This window comes from Tachyglossus aculeatus, chromosome 12 (assembly GCF_015852505.1).
Source record: "Tachyglossus aculeatus isolate mTacAcu1 chromosome 12, mTacAcu1.pri, whole genome shotgun sequence".
Lineage (NCBI taxonomy): Eukaryota > Metazoa > Chordata > Mammalia > Monotremata > Tachyglossidae > Tachyglossus > Tachyglossus aculeatus.
In genome coordinates, this window is record NC_052077.1 from 29310043 (window position 1) to 29324556 (window position 14514).

Here is a 14514-nt window from a genome sequence, read left to right on the forward strand (position 1 = left end):
GTTGATTAGTTTTCAGCTAAATGCGAGTGGCAACGGATATAGCAAGGAGGGGACGGGAGTGATGCTGGAATTATGAGAGGAACCAATGCCAATTTATTTTAGGCAACCCAGTGATAACTGGATACCATTTATAAGGCTATGGTATATAGTTTATTAACTTCCAAGATTATATTGGAAGTATTTCATAACGATGTTGAAGTCCTCAGAATTGAAAGTTTATTTTATTATATTTTATACTGCAATCATTTAATGCAGGTGACCTAGCTAAATATAGACAGAATTTTGAAGAGAAAAGAGGAAAAGTTTTCCATGAAAGAAGTAATTTATTCTTAGTCATTAAAAGTACTACTTTCAAAGAGGAATAATTTAAATTGTTAATGGGAAAAATTCCTTTCACATATAATCAAAGCCAAGGAAGTGGGAGATTGCTCTGTGAGAGCATTAAAAGTATGTACTCAAAGGAAAAGTCACTAAAGAGGGTGGAAAAATCCTTCGAACTCATATAACGAGCTGAAGAAGACATTCCAAAACCTCAGTCAGATTTGAGAAAAATGTCTTCAGATGCATGAGCTAATGAAAATCATGAGAAGCAGCGTGGCTCAGTGGAAGGAGAAAGGGCTTGGGGGTCAGAGGTCATGGGTTCTAATCCCGGCTCTGCCACATATCTGCTGTGTGACTATGGGCGAGTCACTTAACTTCTCTGAACCTCAGTTACCTCATCTGTAAAATGGGGATGAAGACTGTAAGCCCCATGTGGGACAACCTGATCACCTTGTATCTCCCCCAGCACTTAGAACAGTGCTTTGCACATAGTAAGCGCTTAAAAAATGCTACCATTATTATTATTATAAAAGCACATCCCTCTAAGTTAAGTGACTCAGTCAAGGTCACGCAGCAGGGAACTGCTTAGAACCCAGGTCCTTTGACTCCGGGCCCGTGGTTTTTCCAGTAGCCCACAATGCCTCCCCAAAATTGTATTCAATTTTATCATAGATGGCAGCAGAGCTCTGTAATCAACTTAGTTCCTCGAGTTGCACATAGCATAGGTCAGTAGTATTTGATATGGAAGTAGAATTAAAGTCAACTAAAATTGCAGTATAAAGCAAAAGCTGAAGTAATAATAATAATAATAATAATAATAATAATGGCATTTATTAAGTGCTTACTATGTGCGAAGTACTGTTCTAAGCGTTGGGGCGGTTACAAGGTGATCAGGTTGTCCCACGGGGGGCTCACAGTCTTCATCCGCATTTTACAGATGAGGTAACTGAGGCCCAGAGAAGTTAAGTGACTTTCCCAAAGTCACACAGCTGACAAGCGGCGGAGCCAGCATTTGAACCCATGACCTCTGACTCCAAAGCCCGGGCTCTTTCCACTGGGCCATGCTGCTTCTCAAGGGCCAGACAAGTACCATCAGGCCCTGTATCTGAAAAAGTACTGTTTATAAAATCTATGCAGCAATAATAATAATAATAATAATGGCATTTATGAAGTGCTTACTATGTGCAAAGCACTGTTCTAAGCGCTGGGGAGGTTACAAGGTGATCAGGTTGTCCCACGGGGGGCTCACCGTCTTAGTCCCCATTTTACAGATGAGGGAACTGAGGCCTAGAGAAGTGAAGTGACTTGCCCAAAGTCACACAGCTGACAAGTGGGAGAGGCAGGGATAGAAGATTGAAGCAATCTTCTTCAGCCATCAGCGAGTACAAGCAGTAAAGCCTAGTGTAAAAAGCACAGATATGAGTCATTCATTCATTTAATCATATTTATTGAGCACTTACTGAGTGCAGAGCACTGTACTAAATGCTTGGGACAGTAGAATACAACAATAAACAGTGACATTCCCCACCCACAATGAGCTCACAGTCTAGAGCTTAGAGTCTAGAGTCAGAGGATCTGGGTTCCAACCTCTGTTGCATGACTTGCCTGCTGTGTGAACTTGGGCATCACATAAATTCTCTGTGCTTTTGTTTCCTCATCTGTTAAACTGGGATTTAATACCTGGTCTCCCTTGTACTTAGACTGAGTTCTATCTTGCATTTACTCTAGACTGTGAGTAGTCTAGTCTTCTAGATTGTGAGCCCACTGTTGGGTAGGGACCGTCTTTATATGTTGCCAGCTTGTACTTTCCAAGCGCTTAGTACAGTGCTCTGCACACAGTAAGCGCTCAATAAATACGATTGAATGCATGAATGAATTTACTCTAGTACTTACAGTGCTTGGCCCATGGTACGTGCTAAACAAATGCCACAATTGGTTATTAAAACCAGTCCCGTACCCCCAGTCACACTACCAAATGGCAGTGTAAGCCACCCTAGGCCTGAGAAGGACATAGTTAGAGAATAAATAATAATAATAATAATAATAATAATAATAATAATGATGATGTTGGTATTTGTTAAGTGCTTACTATGTGCCAAGCACTGTTCTAAGCACTGCGGGGGGGATACAAGGTAATTGAGGTTGTCCCACGTGGAGCTCACAGTCTTAATCCCCATTTTACAGATGAGGGAATTGAGGAATAGAGAAGTTAAGTGACTTGTCCAAAATCACACAGCCAACAATTGGCAGAGCTGGGATTTGAATCCATGACCTCTGACTCCAAATAATAATAATACTGATGGTATTTGTTAAGCGCTTACTATGAGCAAAGCACTGTTCTAAGCTCTGGGGGGATACAAGGAGATCAGGTTGTCCCATGTGGGGCTCACAGTCTTAATTCCCATTTTACAGATGAGGGAACTGAGGCCCAGAGAAGTGAGGTGACTTGCCCAAAGTCACACAGCTGACAATTGGCCGATCCGGGATTTGAACCCATGACCTCTGACTCCAAAGCCCGGGCTCTTTCCACTGAGCCACGCTGCTTCTTTTGGTAAGGATTGGGAGGGAGAAGACTTCAAAACCTAAATAATCAAATACAATGTCTAGCATAAATACAGACAAATCAAACATTTCCTTCCACCCCTTGGCACTGAGCCACGCTGCTTCTCTGTCATCCCCCCAAACCTCCACCTAGGACAAAATCTCCAGAAGGCAGCTTCCAATTATAAGCCAGCTAGTCTTCTAGACTTCTAGACTGTGAGCACACCTTCTAGACTGTGAGCCCACTGTTGGGTAGGGACTGTCTCTATATGTTGCCAGCTTGTACTTCCCAGGCGCTTAGTACAGTGCTCTGCACACAGTAGGTGCTCAATAAATATGATTGATTGATTGATTAGTCTTCCCTGGGCAGGGAGGACACGGGAGACCCACTGAACCCATTCCTACTGTAAACCAGTACATCATTCAACAAGACACCACTCTCTGAAAAAACCAGTTTGTCAGGTGATTGCCCTCCTTGCAAAACACACACTATCTCTCTCTCTCTCTCTCTTTCCCCACCTTCAAAGCCTTTCATTCATTCATTTGTATTTATTGAGCACTTACTGTGTGCAGAGCACTGTACTAAGCGCTTGGGAAGTACAAGTTGGCAACATATAGAGACGGTCCCTACCCAACAGTGGGCTCACAGTCGAGAAGAGGCGGGGGGGGAGGAGCATCTCTTCCAAGAGGCCTTCCCTGACTAAGTCTTCCTTTCTTCATCCGTGTTTTCCTTCATTCCGTCCTCTTCCCAGCCCCACAGACCTTATGTACATAGCTGCCATTTACTTCTTTATTTTATATTAATATCTGTCTCCCCTCTATTAGTAGTACTAGTCTTTATGAATCAGATTAGTCTTTGCTAGTCTCTCCCCTCTAGACTGTAAATTCACTGTGGGGCAGGGAATCTGTCTGTTATATTGTTATATTGTGCTCTCCGAAGCGCTTAGTACAGTGCTCTGCACACAGTATGCATTCAATAAATATCACACATAAACACGCACGTTTGGGCACCCACTCTATGTGGACGCCCTCCAGATACTACAAAAATGTCAGAACTAGATCACCAAGAATGAAAAACTGGAATACAGTCAGTTCCACAGTGTTAAGGCAATGTTTAAAGCAGTAGAGTTTTGTTAGAAACAACAGAATAATGATAATAATAATTGTATTTATTAAGCACTTACTATGTGCCAGGCACTGTTCTAAGCACTGGGGTAAATACACTGTAGTCAGATTGGACACAGTCCCTGCCCCACATGGGGCTCACGGTCTTAATCCCCATTCTACAGATTAGGTAACTGAGGCCCAGAGAAGTGATGTGATTTGCCCAAGGTCACACAGCAGACAAGTGGTGGAGGAAAACAGAGGGCAGCAGGATAGCCAAGCTGCAATGTGCAGAACTGAAAGGGAGCACAAGGAAACAGGAAGGGCAGGATAGATGCCACAGTTATCATAAAATTATAAATGATTTGAAATCAGCACAGTCTCAAACGATGCGATAGAGCACAACTAGAATCGAGACCACGACACAGACTCCCCAGTTGGTCAGTGCTCTTAATTAGTAATGTGGAAATAGAATGGTTAGTGAAATAATACTAAATGGAATATAATGCTCTGTAGGAAATTCTGTATTTGGCATTAATGCACTCCCAAGGTTCGTAAAACAAAGTAAGACTATATAAATATGTTAAAGGTGGTATAAAGTAGTTAATACTAATAGTATGCATGATCAAATAGCAATCCCAGTAAGAAAAAAGATCATGAATTTTAGCAATTAAACCTTACCATATATATAAACATAAAAAAATTGTTCTCACTACAGCTTTGCATATGTTTATTTGCTGCTTGTCTGCTGAATCCAGCCGGTTCAGTGCCACTAATTCAATTGCCAGACTGAAGTTTCCGTGCTGTCTAATTTACCTGCTTGTTATTTGCTGCTTGCATCAATTAACTGATCAGAGGTTCTCCTGATTTTTGCAGGCCAGTCTAGGTATCCCTCCTGCCTCACAGCATAATGCTGGTTTGCTGGATTTGAGGCTATGCTCCGCACACAGTAAGTGCTCAATTCATTCATTCATTCAATCATATCTACTGAGCACTTACTGTGTGCAAAGCACTGTACAAAATGCTTGGAAAGTATAATTCAGCAGTAGAGGCAATCCCTGACCATAACAGGATTACCATCCAGAGTGGGGGAGACAGACATCAAAACAAATAAATAGGCATCAATATAAATAGAATTATAGATATGTACATATATACACAAGTACTGTGGGGTGGAGAGAGGAGGATACAGCAAAGGGAGTGAGTCGGGATGACGCGGAAGGGAGGGGGAGCTGAGGAATGGTGGGGCTTAGTCTGGGAAGACCTCTTGGAAGAAGTGAGCCTTCAGTAGGGCTTTGAATAGGGGAAGTATGACTTGTTTGCTCAATAGGTTGATGGACTGATAACTAAATATGATGTAAAAAGCAAGCTGCAAATATTGGCACTGCACAATGGCCCGATGTATGCCCAATACATCCATACCTCAACCCAGACTTTCATTACAAAGTCAAAGTGCTATTTTGTTGGGAACGATCCCTGATAGGAATATTGGCTTAAAATCAATAGTGCTATTGCAGGACAGTGCTAAAACGAGAGTGTTACAGTGGGATATTGCTGTGTTTGTGTGCGTTTGTGCCTCTGCAGCTGCACGCTGAGTGTTCAAAAGGCATGTGGTTTGTGGACAGCATTTTCACCGGGCTTTTTAACAGGAATCCATTTTGTCTTCTGCATCCCTAACTTCTGAGTTACATCTGCTGCTGTTGTTTTTCTCTCCACCTCTGACTGCCCATTTGAGGGGCCCTGGAATAGCAAGAAGGTCAAGATGGGGAGCTTTTAGGAGCACGGCTGGAGAGGGGCCTGCAGAGAGAGCCAACCTGTAGGAGTTTGGTGAAAGGCAAGCGGCCTCTGGTGAGGACCGCTCTGCCAGCCTCCCTTCAGCTGCCCATGGCCGACTCTTTCCCCTGCAGTCCTGGAGTTCCTCTGGGAAGGTTTTTGGGTTTTTTTTATGGAATACATCAAGCGCTTCCTGTGCCAGGCACTGTACTAAGCAGTAGGATTAGACACAAGCTAATCAGGTTGGACACAGACCACGGGGCCCACAGACTCAATCGGCAGATAAGGGACTGGGGCACAGAGAAATGAAGTGACTCTCCCAAGGTCACACAACAGACAGGAGGCAGAGCTGGGATTAGAACCCAGATCCTCCCAAGCCCGTGCTCTATCCAGTAGGCCATGCTGCTTCTTCTGAAAAAATCCTGAGGAATTTTTAATCTGTGGATTCTAGACCTTTTGTGCCTCAATATGAGAAAATAGCACTTCAAAACTATCAGCGATCCTATACTACCCTCTGGGTGTTTTCAGCACTCCTGCATGAAAACAAATCAGGTGCATAAGGGAATAAGTAAATTACTCTGCTTTTAGACCTCTGCATTTCTCCTAAACCTTTCATCTTGTCTTTCTGCCTACTGGGTTTTTTTTTTTCCAAGTCATTAAACCAATTTTATTAATTATATGGATGTTTTTCGAACCTAACTTACTCTGCCTATGGTTTTCTCTAATGCTTAACAGTACTTCCTAGATATCGGAGAGATAATGAATAGGTCCTTAGGGAACAGTGTATTTAGTACTCTATCTTATTTCACAGTCTTTTGTGTCTATGAGAACTGTAATTATTAAAGAATCTAATGGAATAATGTTCATAGAGCAGAGAATATTACAGGACTGGCCTGTATTATATCCCTAGCAAAACCCAGGCAACAAAATGTTTGCCTTAGGAAGAAATACTTGTAGAATAAAATTGGTTAGATGAACCATGAATAGAAATAATCCACTTGAAGACAGATTAAAGTCTCTTTGGAGAACATCCATTGAAAATCAAAAATAATCATTTCCCTCTCCATGAAGCTTAATATGAAACAAGATGTGAAACAGTAGGTAATATGGGTAAATGGTTGGATTGATCTAAATTTTGATTGTGCGGCGCCATTTAACCATGGACTTGGTCATAAATGATTTACCTTTGGGTTTTTTAATTTTTTTTCCATTGACAAGAATTTTGGAGATTATGCCATTTTTTCATTTGGTGTGTATATTTGCTGTTTTCCGGGTAATTTACTTCCAATTTCTTATCGTACATGCTGTTTTCAGAATTTCTCCCAGAGGGAAATAGAGCATTCTTGGAGTATTGTAAGAAGAGAAATTCTAAGCAGTGGCTGTAATTGGCTATTCTAGGCTCTGGGAGAAATCTTATCGAGTTACAGAATGGAAGAAACTGTATACTATTAAAACACAGTTTCTTGATTTTGCCTGGAAAATTGAGGATTTACAGGAAGTTGGGATTTCAGATATGAAGTCTTTTGTGGGAAAGAAGTCATGAAAAGGGGCTGGGAAATATGACTATCTAAGAGAGTGGGAGGTAAGAAACTGAGTTTTCACAGCTATTAAAAACTATGGTTGTTAAGGCCCATATCTCTAAGATAAATGGTTAGTATATTCATTTAAGAGCTGAATGCTGCTTTTTAAAATGGTATCTGTTGAACATTTATTAGTTTGTCAAGAACTGTTCCAAGCTCTGGAGTGGCCATAGATTAATCAGGTCAGGCAAAGTCCCTGCCCCAAATGAGGCTAACTCTCTAAGTAGCATGGAGAACTGGTATGGAATTCCCGTTTTACAATTGAAGAGTTAAGCATTCTCCTATTGCTTTGTACCCCTACTACCGTACTAAGCCCTGAAATAGATACAAAATGAACAGGAATGTCCCACATTATGTTCACCGTCTTAACCCTTTTTCTGAAAGAATCCCACAATTGAAGAGCAAACCCCTTCAATCCATTCATGGGGAGAAAAAAATGGGATCTGATATGCTGACTTCAGCCTCAAAGGGTCCCAGTTACTAACCCAGACCACGTAGCAACACTTTCCCTCCATGATACTTCCTTCAGGATTAGAAATCTCCCAAAAGGCCTTTCCTGGAAAAGAGAGATGTGTCCTGAAAGTCAATCCTCTCAGAAATCACTTTCAGCTCTTCAGAGAAGTGCATTTTACATCAAAATTCTTGCTATCATTTGGTTTCTTGGCAATAACACTACACCATACCCTCAGAAGCAGAAATAAAGGCAACGTTCATTTTTAAATTGTTGGTAAGCTCACTTGAAAAAGGAGCACAGTGTTTAGCAACCAATTACTAATTCAAGATTTCTCAATATACAATTTTGAAGTACATCCAAGCTTATAGTGCTCATATTACTCTATGGAATATTGACTCTGGATGAAATTTTGTTTGCCTGCCTAACTACCCACATAAAACTTTAAAAATGAGCAAATCTGCTCAGACAGACTTCTAGTGGATAGGCAGCATCAAAAATTTTCATTATCAAAGAATCAAGTTAGAAATTTTGGTACGAAATCACCATGGAAAGGGATCATTTCCAAATAACTGTCTAAATCTCTTCATATTGCTTCACCTATCATGACAAATTGCTTATTGGAATCAGCTTTATGATTTGTTACAATTATATTCATTCATTCAATCATATTTATTGAGCACTTACTGTGTGCAGAGCACTGTACTAAACGCTTGGGAAGTACAAGTTGGCAACATATAGAGACGGTCCCTACCCAACAGCGGGCTCACAGTCTAGAATTGTATGTACATCCACCTAATTCCTCGAGCAAAGAATTGGGAAATATTTTTATTGTTTTTCTGAAGCTGGTCAGTAAAGAGAAATGAAAATGTATTATAGCACAAATATGTTTGCAATATCAAAGTGTGACAGGGAGCCCGCAATGAGTTATTTTGAATAACGCACACACACTATTTAAAGAAACTAGGTTTTGTGTCTTTGCTCTATGGTCTCTTGAAATAAAACTTCAAAGAAAATCAGCATCCCGAACGTATTTTGGGTCATCACAGTAAATTCACAGTTAAGAAAAGCTATTAGGGTCAGCCAGCTTGTACTTCCCAAGCGCTTAATACAGTGCTCTGCACACAGTAAGTGCTCAATAAATACGATTGAATGAATGAATGAATTCACTCTTTCTAGACTGTGAGCCCGTTGTTGGATAGGGACTGTCTCTATCTGTTGCCAACTTGTACTTCCCAAGCGCTTAGTATGGTGCTCTGCACCCAGTAAGCGCTCAATAAATATGACTGAATGAATGAATGGTTCCATGTTCTTGACATCATCATTCAGAGGTGGCTGACGTATATTAGCAACAGACAATAAAGATGCATCATTTGTGATAATCTAAAAATCTGGAGTGAAGGACATCTCGCTGAATAAATTCTCCTCTCTTTTGCCATGTGCCATATATCAGCGCTTAGAACAGTACTTCGCACATAGTAAGTGCTTAACAAATGCCGTCATCATCATGTAGGCCTGTCTGACCACTCACTTGTCACTCACTGCACCATGAAAACACAAATGGCAGGAACCAGAGAGGGTGAGTTGCTGTGCACCACTAGCATTATAATCAAATTACTCCATGCAATTTCTTCATCACTGGACCACCACTTTTTAGAGGCCATGCCATTATTGTCATTTAGGTGAATTCATTTCACCTGCTTTAGCGGTAAACCGATCATTACTTGGCCACCATCAGTAAACTTGGCTTTGCTCGATACGGGCAGAGAATGTGCCTGCTCATTCTGTGGCATTGTACTCTCCCAAGTGCTTAGTACAGTGCTCTGCACATAGTAAGTGCTCAACAAATACAATGAATTGACTGATAGCTACTCAGCAAGTGGAGAATCTCACTCAGATTCTTCAGCTTCCCCACAAATATTTTGTGAGCCACATGAGAGCTGGAGATGCTCTGTCTGCCCTTTCCCCATCACCAAAGTAAACTATAGCCCTATTTTCTATTAGGTCAATAACAGTCAATATATTTCATTCATCAATGCTTGAGCGTTCAGCTCCCAAATCAATAAAAACAATCAATCATATTTGAGGGCTTACTGTGTGCAGATCATTGTGCTAAGCCTTTAGGAGAGTGCAATAAAACAGAGTTGATAAACACACTCCCTGCCCACAACGAATTTACAGTCTATGGGGGAGACAGACATTAAAATAAATAAATTATGGATGTGTACATAAGCACTATGGGGCTGGGGGCGCGCTTAGTACAGTGCTCTGCACACAGTAAGCGCTTAATAAATACGATTGAATGAATGAATGGTGCGAATCCAAGTGCAAGGGTGATGCAGAAAGGAGTGGGGCAACATACGAAGCTCTGGTAACTTCGCTAGTTAGGTAATGTTTAGGAGTTAATGTAGGATCCACGGTTATTAGTTCAGATAGTCCACAAGTGCTTCCCAATCTTAAAGGAGAAAGTTAAAGAAAAATTCATTAATTCAATCGTATTTATTGAGCACTTACTGTGCGCACAGCACTTTACTAAGCGCTTGGGAAGTACAAGTTGGCAACATATAGAGACAGTCCCTACCCAACAGTGGGCTCACAGTCTAGAAGAGGGAGACAGACAACAAGACAAAACATATTAACAAAATAAAATAAATAGAATAAATATGTACAAATAAAATAAAGTAATAAATACGTACAAACATATATACATATATACAGGTGCTGTGGGGAGGGGAAGGATCCAACAAGAAATACAAAATAGCAGGATCAACTTGAGTCTTCAAAGGTAAAGTTTCAAAAAGACACAGCAGCTCATGATTAATTGGAGGAGATAGCCTCCTATCTCCTCACTTCTCCAAAGTGTTGTGATATTTCAATCTTTCTGACAATGACTTCTGACTTCTCCCTGCTTCTGCAGGAGAGCGGGATTTTCTCCCCTTGCAGGAGAGAGAGGCTTGCCTCAGACACCATACCCCCACTTTGTGGATGTCAGAACCCTGGTGGGTTCCACAAAGGAATTACCCAACTGCACCTTTATGGACAGCGATGCTTTTTGGTGAATCCCTTTACGATTGACAGTCATGAGGGCCGTGAAGTGCGCCGACAACACTTTGCCACGCGCTGTAAATGTCATTTTTCCTGGACTAGTGAAGAGGTTGGATGGGGCAGGGGAAGCAGCATGGCTCAGTGGAAAGAGCACGGGCTTTGGAGTCAGAGATCATAGGTTCGAATCCCAGCTCTGCCACGTCTGCTGTGTGACCTTGGGTAAGTCACTTAACTTCTCTGAGCCTCAGTTCCCTCATCTGGAAAATGGGGATTAAGACTGTGAGCCTCACATGGGACAACCTCATTACCTTGTTTCTCCTCCCCAGTGCTTAGAACAGTGCTTTGCACATAGTAAGCACTTAACAAAAGCCATTATTATTATTATTATTATTATTATTATTATTATTATTATTATTATTATCTTCCTCTTGCACCTCAGCCTCGTGTTCCTTCCAGTTTCCATGTCTTCCCTCCCCCGTCATGTGCCCAAAAAATACAGCTGGTCACCCCCTGGGAGAGAGCTTTGAATCCAACCTGTATGAGTGCGGCACCCCTTAACGTTCCCCATCTGGGCTGCAAAGTTTTCACTAGGTGTGTGTAAAACAAAAACTTGATCTGATTCTAGTACACTTTAAATTATGAAATATGAAATCCCAAGCAAAACCTGCAGTCATGCCTCCATTTTCTGCAGATTGGCCAACGGAGTCTCCAGTAAGATCCTGTCTGGGGGAACGAATCAGAGGAAGTGATCCATAAATGTCCTATAAAGTAATGCTTTCAACTAGCAGAAAATACCAAAAAATGTCTCCCGAGGACCAGTAATTTTGTAGTCCTTGATATCTTAGCAAGGTACGTGTCTGTCATATACCTGAAATGGAGACAACCTCCATTCACAAAATGGGTACTTTCCCAGTGTTTCAGGAATAGCCCGCTGTTGGGTAGGGAACGTCTCTATATGTTGCCAACTTGTACTTCCCAAGCACTTAGTACAGTGCTCTGCACACAGTAAGCGCTCAATAAATACGATTGATTGATTGATTGAATACAGGCTTTCTTATTTTCCATCAGGGAAGAGACTGGTTCTGTAAACTTGCTGGCACTTTTTAATAATAATAATAATAATAATGATGACATTTGTTAAGCGCTTACTATGTGCAAAGCACTGTTCTAAGTGCAGGGGAGGTTACAAGGTGATCAGGTTGTCCCACAGGGGGATCACAGTCTTAATCCCCATTTTACAGATGAGGGAACTGAGGCCCAGAGAAGTTAAGCAACTTGCCCAAAGTCACACAGCTGACAATTGGCGGAGCCAGGATTGAACCCATGACCTCTGACTCCAAAGCCCGTGCTCTTTCCACCAAGCCACGCTGCTTTTTTTGGTAAGGATTGGGAGGGAGAAGACTCCAAAACCTAAATAATCAAATACAATGTCTAGCATAAATACAGACAAATGAAACATTTCCTTCCACCCCTTGGCACATTAACCTTTAAACAAAATAACACTTAACAAGCAACAATTTGACAGGTGCCACATTACAGATTTTGAAGCACTGAATTTGGAGTTTCACAAAACACACTAGTTTATTTTAGACTGTCAGACAAGTAAGTGAAATATTTTCAAGGAAAAAACGGTGCAGGGCTGCCAAGCAGGAAAGTAAAATTAGAAGAAATGTGCCATTTTGGTTTTGTTTTTCAGTTCATTTCCTCCACCAGCTTGTAAAACAAAAGCCTATTCCTTGAATCCAGACTTCTGAATGGTAAAGAGAGGGTCAGTCAAACCTTTCTCCATCAGCACATTTGTGCTTTGAAAACATTCTCTACACAATCATCAATTCAATAGGGCAGAATAAGTGCACTGAACTGTGCTAAGCGCTTAAGTGAACAGGATAGAGTTAGTAGACATTATCCCTGTTTGCAAGGATTTTACAGTCTAGCGCCAGGGAGATGAGCATTAAAATAAATTATACGTAGGGGGAAGAAACAGTTTAAAGATGTGTACACGAATATTGTGATGGGGAAGAGATGGGATTAGTACGTAAGTGGTTGGAGGGGTGAGCCTGTGCAAAGGTAATGCAGCAAAATAGGGAAATAGGGTGAAGAGGTGAGAGTTTAGCTGGGAAAGATGGGGCGAGCAGTGGTCTTTTGGATATGTGTAGAATATGATGTTTGGCAGGAATGACAGTTGGAATTAAAATGCCTCAACATTGTCAGGAAAAATCGGAATGCAATTCTCCAGGTCCACCCGTATGTGAAGGGGTAATGGCAGCTTTTATTGCAGGCCATTTTCACCCTGCCACTTCAACGGGGTGATAGGTTTTTACCTCACGGGAAGCAGCATGGCTCACGGGAAAGAGCCCGGGCTTTGGAGTCAGAGGTCATGGGTTCAAATCCCGGCTCTGCCAATTGTCAGCTGTGTGACTTTGGGCAAGTCACTTAACTTCTCTGTGCCTCAGTTACCTCATCTGTAAAATGGGGATTAAGACTGGGAGAGCCCTTGGGACAACCTGATCACCTTGTACCCTCCCCAGCACTTAGAACAGTGCTTTGCACATAGTAAGTGCTTAATAAATGCCATTATTATTATTATCATTAATCAATCCAGGACATTGCTTTACCACACTGTCTTTGGTAGAGTCCCGAATGATGCTCCCTGTCCTCTCCCCATTTCCCATTTTATCAGAATTTCAAACTGCATCTCTTTGATGTAGGGACAGGAAAGGGTTAAGTGGGCTGCCTGTTTGGTTTCAGCTAAATGTTTTCACACCAACACTGCTCTAGAGTAGTCTTTAAAATGAAGACTCCCTTACTTATGTCTAAATTAGAATCAAGTATACTATGTATTTTAGATTCAAATGATGCAAAAGTCCAATACCAAAAACGCAAATTGTTTTAATTAATTTGAAAATGCAATTCAGACTTCGGTGCCCAGATATGGTGATTAAAAGAATGTATAATGAAAAAAAAAAAAATGAAGCAAATAACTTTTTGTGAAAGCAATTTCACTGACACAGAAAACTCAAGAAAATAGGTCCAGGTTCTATAATCCTGTCCTTATAATATTTCTGCAGCTATGGGAATGGGAATTGCTACTTTTATTTCTATTTAGTAGACTTGAAATTATTCCGACACATGCCATCACATACACACAATAAAAGGCATACGATTTTAAAATGTTTATACCTGTTTACAAACTACAACCCATCTTGTACTCTCCACCCAGAATTTTCACTGATGAGTTTCAACCAAAAATTCAACAGAAAAAAAGAAAAATTGTTTGGAAAGTTGTTGGTTTTAATGGCATTTGTTGAGTGCTTATTATGTGCCAGACACTGTACTCGGTGTTGTTATTATGAATAATTACTCAATTGGTAATGCACATAAAAGTTTTCATTTTCTCCTCAAAATATAGTGGAACTGTGGGAAAAAAATATAAGCAAGGTATTTTCATAGCAAACTTTTTACAACTCAAGTCAGTCCTAATCACATTTGAAATTGCACTTTGGAAAGATCATTCTTTAAAGGGATTTATTTCCATTACTATTGTATACAACCATTATCTTTGGGAAGTCTTCAAAAGCTAGGTGGACAGAAATTTCATTATGTTTTGTCCTTAACTAGTAATTGACAGTCTCCCAGAAGAATTCCAAACTGATTGCATTTTAAATCTTTAATGTTATAGTAAGCAGACAGTAATGGAAA